Here is an 11,947-nt window from a genome sequence, read left to right on the forward strand (position 1 = left end):
TAGTCATTTAAACTGTTATATTTTTCAAACTTTGAAATCTCGCTCGACGACTCCTTTCATATTGCAGACTTACGGTTACTTAAACAACAATTTTAAAAGAATTTACAGTGTTTTGAGAATGTACACCAATGGAAATAATGAAAATTTTCAATTCTTTTTCCTAATTCTTTTTGTTTAACATGGGGGCAGAGAAAGCGTCCGGTCCCTTGTTTCAAAGAGAAAGATAAATCTGGAATACAGATTTTTTTTCACATTACTATAAAAAGCAAAACTTAGTTCGTATAATCAGTGTTGTGTGATGTTTTTACAGTCTGAAAGTGAGGGGGCAAAACTAGTATCTTGCCCCCTTTGAAAATTTCAGGAGGGGCAACTGCCCCCCTTGCCCCCCCCCCGGTTCCGGCGCCCCTGGTTATAATCATTTGGGGAAACTTTCCTTGTACGTACGAATTCATTTAAGTGCTCGTTTCCATTGACGGGACGGCAAATATCGCACGCACCTCTTTGACCTGGTCAAATGGACCAACGTCTCCTGTAGGATGATGACATAACGCCATTTTTATAATCTGCTAAGTAGCTCTCTTAAGCGTGGTTGTCATGTTACATGAATCTTGTAGCTATCAAAAAAAAAAAAAAAAAAAACTTGCAAACCTACTATATTTCTTCATGTAAACAATCTTGAAAGGGACATACATTTTTTTTTTTTTCATCTTACAAGGAGTTAAACCATGTGCAACTTTCTGGGTCGTCTTGCTTGCTACCTTCTATCGCCCTCCTGCTGACATAAAGGAAAAAACAAGTTTCGCCGTTTCCGAAACAGCAGATTCTTTTGGACAGTGAGGGGAAGTGCGCCAAAATACACGTTTTTAATGAGGAGGTTCACTATTTGTCCACTAGAGTGCAGTGCTGCATGGATGGATATACCTTTCTTGCTTTCAGGAAGTTGTAACTGGTTGTAACATGTAAACAGTAAATACAAAAATCGGGTTGCAGTTGATATATATATATATATATATATATATATATATATATATATATATATATATATATATACAGCTACAAGATTCATGTAAAATGGAAACGCGGTCTTACAGACGCCTGCAGGGAATTTGTGTCTTTGGCCTGTTAAAACGGAACATCACAACACGTCGAGCTACAATACTTGAGGGACTTTGAAAAGTGCACAGTGACGACTGGGTTAATCTGGATCAGTGTGTGGCGAATAGACAATGCTTCAATGGAAGCTCCAACGTCGTACAATTGTTCATCGCCGAAACCATCATATGGAACATGGTCGATGGTGGAAAAGGGGTTTTACAGCCTAGGGCAGGCAAGTGCAATTCACCATCATAAGGATGGAACGAGCTTTTGTAATATTGGTCCGTATATTTCAATCTCAATCGCGTTCTTCCTCTAGCTATTTTTCGACATTCCCTTCATAGGGCAATTCCTTCGTGTTTGAATGTGTACTTTTTTTTTTTTTTAATGTTCTTCATTATACTCTTTTTCCCTGGAATTTCCAGAACAACTAACTAACTGATGCAAAATCATCGGTATAAAAATTCACTATCGAAGAAATGTAACTGTCTACCAATAGAAAAAATAAAGTTCTGAAAATGTTAGAAGTTTTGGACTGTATTTTATTTATACATATTTTTGCACATTACTAGCATTTATGGCCTTAAGCCCGTTACGTATGAGAGATGACGTCCCTCGGAGAGCACACTATCTGGAGAAGGAAGGAAGCGGCCTGACACCTATATAGTAGATTTACCTGTTGTGAATGAGAAAAACCCATGAAAACCTCACTCAGGATAGCTGACCTGAGGAAGCTATTACACCTTTTCAACCAAGTGTTCCCACTAGAAATCGAACCCGGGACCACTCGCACCAAAGGTGAGAGTGTAGCGTTGAACTCTCTAATTGTATGATTTAAAGGAAATGCGTTCTAAAAAATTAATAATAAAAAGAATATGTAATAAATAAAACGGAAAACTTGAGAAGTAAATAGTTTCTGTCAAAGGTATTCGAAATAAACGTAGCTAATGTTTAGGCGGAATAGGAAGATAATCTAAACGGAGAATTTAAATAAATGAATTGGAGTGTGACAGATTGCACACGGAATAAACACCCACACGAATGTGGATATTTGCATATCAAGTAAAAGGCGGCCATGTATACAGACCAGTTAGGGCATGATTACGTTATTTGTATGATATATTAGTCTTCTTTAGTAAAAGTTTTAGCACTTGAAGAAAACAAACTTATCATTGTAGTATAAGTCATAAAATATTAATTTCACAGAAGTGAAAAGGTGTTTTCAAGACAATATTTTGTTGAATTGCGTCGATTGTTTATTGACGAAAAAATTTTTCACTTCCTGCGTTCCAGTTGTCCACATCTCAAAACGTTCCTAGTGTCCCTCGTACTAGCGTAAGTAAAGAAAAATATGATAACTAAATTTCGACCAAAAAGTGACTTGGCATAGTTTACCTCTCAGCCCCAGATATATGTGTTCAGTACTGAAAACCATGTGTGTTCTGGTCATCAGTTAGCTGTTTGTATGTTAATGCACAAAGTAGTACGAGGGGTGATCGGGAAAAGATGTTATAAAGCCAATTATGGGTTATGTGTGAGACATAGCTGGAAAATCAATACATCTGTTGTTAGAGGTCACTCAACACTAGTCCTCGATGTGATCACCTTTATTGTTCAAGCACTTATTACAACGGTGGATGCGGTTTCCATACTAGTTGCACAGAAATCCACGTCGTTTTCGTAGCCACCATGAGGCAGCAGTTTTTGCATATCACATGTCAGATAATAGTGGCCAACCATGTTCTGCTGTAGAGCAAGGAAAAGGTGAAAGTCACTGGGAGCTAAGTCAGGACTCTAGAGGAGTGCTGTAGCCATTCCAACGTAAATACTGTATACACTCAACGAATTTTTGTGATGAATGGGGTCGTCTCGCATTATCATCCAGAAGAATCACACCATTGCGGAGGAGCCCAGGACATTTTATGACATCCTGCAATTTTAAAAGTGTCCTGCAATACCTTTCAGGATGCACGGTTTTTCCCCTGTTTCAAATAATCGATAAGTAGCACACATTATAGTTCCAGAATACAGTGCTCCCAAAACTTTCCTGGACGAAGCAACAACTTTAAATTTCTTCTTCCGTGGAGAAGTGCATGCTTCCATTCCGTGGATACCTCCTTCTTTGATGAAGGGAACAGATGCGTTATTGTTTTATTGCCAGTAACTACCTGGAGAAGAAAATTGTTCTTCTTCGCTGCGTGGTGCTGCAGGATATTCAGCGACGTCGTCATTTTGGTTGTCTTATGGTTCTCAAATAGTGTTCGTGGCAGCCATTTCGCGCACGCATGTCTCATATCTAAGGACATAAACCACAATTTTTGCACAACACCATATAGTAGTGCCATCTCAGCTGATATTGAGCGTAATGATGTTCTTCTGTCCATAAGAATACACTCATCCAGACGATCACAGTTCACGTTAACGGTTGAGGTACTTGGTTTACCGCTATGTCCAAGGTTGGCAATAACAATACTAATCCGTCCTTCTTTGAAAGCACACTATCACTTTGCTAAACGTTACTTTGAAATTGAGCCTTCCTCATACATCTCTATAATCTGCATATGAATGTTAGCATGTGTAGTGTTGTTTTTGTACCACAGAAACCACACCACTTACCTCGCGTCTACTCTTGACCAATTTTAAATGTCCGCTTTTCGAGTATACATGGTCAGAATCTGAAATCCTCAAACCTGCAACAAAGCAAACATGTTGTTAACCTACAAATAAATTCTCGTTAAGTTACAATGAATAACACAAAAGTTATATGTTTTGTAACCATTTTTTACGATCACTCCTCGCATAGGGAATGAATACTCTCTAAAAGAATGTTAAATTATTATGATATTGTTATCCTAGAATTTAGTTTTGACTGTTATCCTTTTATTACTATTATTAATGTTTTACTCTTGTATTTTCTTCATTTCGACCCCGTAGGCCTGGTAAAGTTTCATACAAACCGGTGTTAGAAAGCATTAGTATTTTCTGATAGTGTGTAGAAACTTCGATGTGAAAGTAAGACGGAAAATTCATGACGACAAGTCGAAAACAACATAAATATTGCACATAATATTAATTATGCTTAGTCGCAACAAGTAGTAAAACAGTAACGAAACAAAAAAAAAAATCTCCAATCCAAGTTCCCATTCACAATTCAAACGAATGTCACTTTTTTATGTGTAGACTGGATTGAATTTTTTTGTATTGTTTTTGATGGGTGGTTAATTAGGATAGAAAAAAAAGTAGTGCTAATAGAGAACGCGTGGAAAGTTGTCCCTTCCTGTTTCTCTTCTAAATCGATTGTTAGATGTGTGACGTTGCGGGAGTGGCGTGATATGACGTCATCGTCTGGAGCCTAAGTATTGCATAGGTGGCATGCAACATATTTGGGTCATCCGACAGACTTTCGGAGAATCTCTTATTTCCAGCATGCACTCAAAATTGGGGCATTAGGTTGTGTAGTCTAGAATTTTTTTTTTTTTTCAGAGTTGTTTACTGCAAATCAGATTATCATATTGCGATATGAAATTGAGCGTTTCATTAAAGAAATTTTCAGAACTTCGTTACTGATGGAATTAATTACTTTTGAAAAAAAGAACATTATTATTTAGTGTGTGCATTAGATGTCGATATCACAAATTTTATTTCCTTCTTAGTGATATGACGTATCTAATCGACACCGATAACACCAATTTTATGTCCATAGGTAATTTGTAGAACGAAAGAGAATAAAAAGGATTGCAGGAGTTAGTGAGGAATGTTACTATTAGCAGCTTCCCTACAAGAGTATATTTAACATCCTTTAGTGTGTTTAACCAGCTATGTAGGTGATGGAGAATTGAAAATCATCAATGACTTTAAACGCAGAAGGTTAATATTTGAATAGATACTCAATACCTAATGCTCTCCACATATTACTGCTTAAAGAGAAAGTGGGGATATGACAGTACAACATACTAAATATTTGTAGATTTTAACATTTGGCTGCGAGAGAGAAGTTATACAATATTTTGGAAGAATTCAGATTCATAACATTCACAAAACTGTTAATGGAGGTAAAGGAAAAAGAGGATAGTGGAAAAGTACTGTTGTTTTATATTTGAGGTTTTATTTTAACATATATCGGTTGTTTATATAAAGGTAGAAAATGTTTTAACTACAAGGCGAAACTCTGTTATAAGAGTAAGTACTATTTGTCCCCAAGTATTTTGTCTTTGTTTTATTTCTGTCACCGCATACCAAATTTACAATTCATCTTACATATTCTTGAAATGTTCTATCTTCATCAGTATTTAGTCGTGATTACTCGCTGGTAATCTTAACTGGAATCTAAGATGACAGAAATATTTGACCACAAAGAGCATGTGAAGAGTATATAACCATAGCTCAACATTATGTCTTGTTGGGAACAGTGGCGTAGGGAAGGGGGGCCCAGAGGGACCGGGCCCCCCAAAGAGGTCCGACAATGTACTTTGGCACTTTGATGTTTGTAATTTTTTATATATTTTTATGTTTATATATTTTTTGTTTGTAATTTTTCTATATGTACCTATAACAGCACTTGCCCCCCTCCCTTCAAAACACACATCCTGGCTACGCTACTGGCTTGGGAAGAATCCAATGTTAGTGGTTACTGCAGTTGTTTCGTCATGAAAGCGAGAGAGATCATGACCACGTGACAAGCAATATGCTAGCACCACGCTGGTCCAGTGCATAGAAGGTGCATGAAGTCCCGATGTTCGATTCCCGCTGGAGGATCTTGGAATAATTTGAACGCATTCTCACGGGTTCGGGTTCCACGTTAAACTGTACGATCACATCTCAAATAACCTTAGTGCCGAATAGAACACTAAACTGAAATCTAACCAATAAACGATAAGCTGAACTTCGCAGAGCGTATCGTATGTCTTTTAGTTATTTAGAGCTCCTTCGTGGCTAAGCGGTTAGCGTACGCGCCTTTGGCATGGGAGGCCCGGGTTTGATTCCTGGCGGTAGCTCATGTGGTTCGGATTTCATCTTAATCAATAGGTTCCGTCCCATATAGCCTCACTGCTCAAAGGGGCGTTAAACTCAAAATCAAAATCAACGTTTAAATTTATTTCCTGATCTAAGTGCGCGGATTCATTTCTTGATATCACTAAAACTAATAACTTGAATTTTGAGTTCCTTTAAGTCAGATCAGTGTGATCCAACATAAAAAAGTGTATAAAGCAGTGATTTTGGCAAAAAAAAAAAAAAAAAGAGTGTAGAATACTTGAGCTTCCAAAAAAGTATACAGAAATACTCTTAAAAAGTTGAATTTATATGAATGTACCTTGTTATGTTCTATTTACACAAATTCTTGTCCAGTAAGTTACTCTTGCCAGCGTGTGTCTATTTTCATAATACTTTCCACCAACCCAGTGGCGTAACTAACGTGCCCGCAATATGGGGGGACTTAACGGCAAAACGGGGATGATTTAACTTTAGAAGATTGACTTTATGCACTTTTCAGGTTTCATATTATTTCTCACTTTTCCTCAGTATTGTTTTGTAGTCTTCAATTATTTACATGTTAGTGCTTAAAAATCCATTTATTTAACAGCGAACACTGTGTATAAACTGGGATAATAAAGCAGGAAGAATTTGACAATATTCAATAATTTACAACTAAGATTGAATTAAATTTTACTTTTTGCGTAGTTCCAATAAGAACAAAATTAAGTTGGTGCCTTTTGTGCTTTTCTTCCATGTTAACCCGAGCTCTGAAATTTTATATAGATACGTGAGCCTAATGACAATTTCACATAATTTTCGTTGATCGTTTTGCCATAACTTAATAAAATTACCCACCGTATTTGGAGATAATTTTCGAGCGCCTGTTGCTTAGACAGCCGAAACCCACTAAAGTAGGACTGGTTGCAGAAGAATAGGCGTTCTATTTGTCTCGTTACTGAGCATTTTTCTGTGCGTAGTAAGAATAAACTGACTATTCCGTTTCACAGCACAACTAAAAAGTGAAAAAAGAAAATAATAAACGGAAAATATGTTTTAAAACAATGTATTTAATAATATGCACTAAAAAGAGGTTTTGAGGGGGTAATTGAAGAAATGTCTTTAGGCTACAAATGTGCCTTGCTTAATTGAAGATTTGCTGTAGAAAACACTGTAAGTACCACCTTGAAACTGTCTCACTTATTTTATTTTTTTGTATACATTTATGCCTTAGTTACATTTTCATATTTGGTTAAATGCTAAGTCGTAGTTCTAAACAATAGTACTTTTTTTTTTTTTTTTTTTTTTTTTTTTTTTTTTACGCTTGGGCACAATTTATTATCTTTTGTCTCTACTGTTACAGTAACTTTTGTGTTTGGCACTTAACATTGTTTTCTACAGCAAGTCTTCAATTGAGATCCTATTTTAAGCCAGACTATTAAAATTTCGTACTACAATTACGAGAATATGAACTTCTGAGATGAGTGGCTCTTGTTTTAAATAAGACTTATTACACTATGGACGTTTCGGTATCATCTAAACAACTCAATAAAAATTGTGCACAATTATAACAATTTATTCTTTATTGGAACTTCGAACGCTCAGAACTGCGCGAAAATGTGCTTAGACTATAAATCGCTCATCCCAAAAACAGTAATATGAGTTATTCCCATGCAGAGATGTTCACCCTCGCGAGGGTGGCCCTCTCGAGGGCATCCTCGCCCACAGTGACGCGAGGGCGAGGACAAGGTTTGGCCGCGAGGGCGAGGGTGCGCGAGGACGAGGACAAGCTTCGATGGCGAGGGTGAGGGTGCGCGAGGGCGAGGAAAAGCTTCGACGAAGAGGGTGAGGGTGCGCGAGGGCGAGGACAAGTTTCGGCAGCGGGGGCGAGGGTGCGCGAGGGCGAGGACAAGCTTCGATGGCGAGAGTGGGGGTGTGCGAGGGCGAGGAAAAGCTTCGACGAAGAGGGAGAGGGTGCGCGAGGGCGAGGACAAGTTTCGGCAGCGAGGGTGATGGTGCGCGAGGGCGAGGACAAGCTTCGATGGCAAGGGTGAGGGTGCGCGAGGGCGAGGAAAAGCTTCGACGAAGAGGGCGAGGGTGCGCGAGGGCGAGGACAAGTTTCGGCAGCGAGGGTGAGGATGCGCGAGGGCGAGGACAAGCTTCGACGAAGAGGGCGAGGGTGAACGAGGGTGAGGGCCAAGTGTTACTGCGGGAGCGAGGGTGCACGATGGCTAGAGACAACTTCCTTCAGGAGAACGAGGGCACGCGAGGGAGGAGAACAAACTTTCTTAAAAGCAACTGTTTTGGAGTTTGCTGTTTGACCTCTTTTGGAGAGAGGCAAAATTTAAAATATCATCTGCCATGTCCCCTAGATGAAAAGTTAATGTCATAGCAAGGTCATTAATCGTATTTTTCCTTTCAATTAATTGCAGTAGACAATTTCTCGTGTGTACGTACATAATTATTAAAAATAATAATGCAAATAAGAATAATATTTGATTTTTCCCATGAAAGTTTCCGGGTAGAAATAGCGCTACATTAAGAAGTAAGTGTGCCTCATTGTTGCCCTCCCTGTGCTGGAGACGTTTTAGATAAGAAGTGTCTACTACACTGTCATGTTTAAAGAGTGTTGGTAGACAGACAGTCACTCACGTCATTCAGCAGTAAATGACGAGAGCGCTGATATCTGAACAAACACAATCAATGAGAGAACCATCAGAATGCAGCAGATCAGATGGAAAAAGACTTGATGGAATGACTTTGGTTCATAGATGGCCATTTTGCTCTGGACTCTCTCGGACTCGGGCTCATTTTTTTCAACTGGGCTCTCGCTCATTTATTCCTTTGGGAATCGTGCTCGGGCTGACTTCCCTCAGTTGGACTCGCGCTGACTTATTTCAGTGGCGCTCGGGGTAGCGCTTAATTATTGAACCCGAGAACGGTCGAGCGCGAATGCCGAGCTAGCGAGCGTTGGGCTCGTGAGTTTGGATGCCCACGAAATGGGCTGATTAATAGCATACATCCTCCTCCAATGTCCACCACTGATGAAGTTGCTACAATTAATCGGAATTTTTAACTTTTCATAGTTTTGTGACAGCCCAAACTATTACCTGAATCGATATTTGTTAAAATAATGTCAGTCACTATTGTATCGATTTTCATTGTTTCTGCTTTTATAATCTACGTGGGTAGAGCTATCATTTAGTTACAAAATAAATAATATGTTTTTTCTTGTCCTTAAATAGAAATATCTGACACGTTAATACTGAAATTTTGTTAAAAGAGTTTCTTTAACAAAATAAATTTAATAAGTTCCACAAGACATAAGTTGTTTATGCAGCCGAAATTTGCAACTGTTGACTGATTGCCGTTTAGCGTCCTCTTTCGTCGGCGAGGCTATATGAGAAGTGGACCTATAGGTTTAACGCGGAATTCGATCCACTGTCGTTCAATGTTCTCCCACTCGGAATTGTCTTCAGGACCCCATGCACCAAAGGTTCGCGTGCAAGCCAGTGAGATAGGGTTTATATGTTGTGTTGTTCAATGATTTTTATTAGGAATAAAATACGTTACAGGATGATATACTGATTGTAAATATTATAGTGCAAGTATTGAACGATTGTGTGGTAAAAGGAGAAATATAAATTTGGACAAATTAAAAAAAAAGGCCTGAAAAAAACTGTAGGATATATGAAACATATAAAACTTAGGAAAAGCCACTTCAGCAAAACGAGCAGGATTTTGTTGTGGGTAAACAGTTTAATCATATTATTATTAATTTCGCAGAAATGTGCCATACATCATAGCATGGGCGGCGATTAGGGGAGCAAAGAGGGACAGTTACCCCCCCACACACACACACACTCTTTTGAAATGACTCATTAATGTCGCTATATAGTTTCATTTGGAAATATAAAGTTTTTGTATGTATGAAGGTTCATAGAATGAAAATGTTTGCCGTTCCGTGAGTACGTATTAGTTGTCTTCCCGTGCAGTTAAGAAAGCTACAGGAGTTGCGTTTTAATTGCCACGAAAAATAGCTCAAAAATTAACCTATCCAAGTGTACTTTCATATTAATTTCTTCTTACAAGGGCTCGATATGTTGGTCATCCGCTTTGGAAATAACTGAGATAACATTTCGCAGAAAAAGAAGTCCTTCATAAGCAGTGTTTCTTTCAGAAACAATGTTCTGGGGGGTCTGACCCACTCTGACCCACCACCCACCATGAACCACTCTCATCCACTTTGACCTACTCTCACCAAAATCCATCGTCATCAACTCTGAACACGATCCACGGCCTCTTCTGAATTGACTAGAGTTTACACTTGTAATAAAACAAGACTGTGAAATTGTCACTAATCGGAGTATGAATTTCTGCTCAATCGCTCAAGCACCACTCTGTTACAATAACGGTGGATCTGACATTTACGATATAAAATGGTTAAGTGTTTGTCAGTGAGGAAATTGAAACAGTTCGAGGTGGGGGGGGGGAATTAGTGTGTGCCTAAAATATACTTGTACTAAGAGAGTATTCTTGCAAGTGTTAGTTTCTGAACGCATTCCACAAGAAACTTCCATTCGCAGGAAAATACCCCTGTACAATATGGAAAAGGTTATAGTTTCTCAGTTCACAGTATTTTTCTCACAAAAGACTTGAAAAATCAGTTGTTCATAGGGTATAAAGGTGCTCGGGTACCCTATGTGAGAGCATCTCCGTAAAGTATGCTCATAATTGTAATTTGTGTAATCACTAAAACACTGTAACCGTCCTCAGTTCGTGGTCCATGTTCGGGCGGCATTTATTTGTAACCAACTCAAGTTCGTGGTCCATGTTCGGGAAGCTATTTATTTGTAACCGCCTGTAGTTCTGTTCGCTGTCCTCGGCTCGTGGTATTACCAATAGCATACTCCTGATACTTTAACTTACCTGGACAGGACGATGAAGACCTCTCCAAGAAAGGTTACAAACTGTTTCCCAAAAAGCTCGTCGGTCTCAATAATGAGATGAGCATTAGGCGCCGAGAGGTTCGGGTGTCTCGTCTCGAAAACCTCACGGACGATCAGACGGTCATCCAGACCATAACGCACACAAACATCACTCATACACACAACGAAAACACACTGGAGTAATTGACACTATACTTATTTATTAGAACACTATTTTGAAAAAAAAATATAACGAAGAGAAATGAATACAACACTGGACACTAATAAATTTTGCCGTTGAAATTACGTTTTGCCCTATTCGGGAGATATAGCCCTTTCTATGTATATATGATTATAATTCGGGTATCACTATAAATACTTTGCTCACACCATGAACACACTTGGGGGATTCGCATTGGGGAAAAGTTGTCTGGATCGTCCCACGATGAACCCAGTTGTTACGCTGAACAGTCCTGCAGCGTAAAAGTAAATCTTGAGTAAATAAACGAAAAGAAGGTCTTCACAGTTGAATTCTGATATTGGAGGGCGCGTATATAACTTTTGAAACGCACAAGGTCTGAGGACCTGGGATTTCACTGATTGGGGCTAGCCGTAAGAAATCGTCCTTCACCGGCTAAATAGCTTGTGCCCCTTAACACAACTTATGTTTGAAGTTCAACGCGAGATGCGTGGTTGCATCTTCCAGACCTGGAGTCAAACTCCCTGAGCGTCCAAGCTCAAGCTACGGATTGCAATGGTCAACAGAAAAGTGTTGGCAGTTCATTTCAAAAATCATTCGGTTAACTCACCTGTATGCACATACAAACAGAATATAGAAAACAATTTCTGTTAATTTTAGTCAACTGCCCATAATGCACTAGACACGGCGATAACACTGGCGTGAGAAAGTACAGATAACGGGCTACGAAACAACACAGTTGGTGCCACTTTGG

The 11,947-nt window shown here is 38.9% G+C and overlaps 1 protein-coding gene across 3 annotated transcripts in view; it reads left to right on the forward strand.

Annotated features, from left to right (window-relative positions):
* The window catches only part of LOC145693608 (phosphatidylcholine:ceramide cholinephosphotransferase 2-like), a 391,824-nt gene that overhangs the window by 209,517 nt on the left and 170,360 nt on the right, over positions 1–11,947 (forward strand). The gene's annotated exons all lie outside the window — the stretch shown is intronic.

This window comes from Thermobia domestica, chromosome 1, assembly GCF_964235325.1.
Source record: "Thermobia domestica chromosome 1, izTheDome1.hap1.1, whole genome shotgun sequence".
Taxonomy (NCBI): Eukaryota; Metazoa; Arthropoda; class Insecta; order Zygentoma; family Lepismatidae; genus Thermobia; species Thermobia domestica.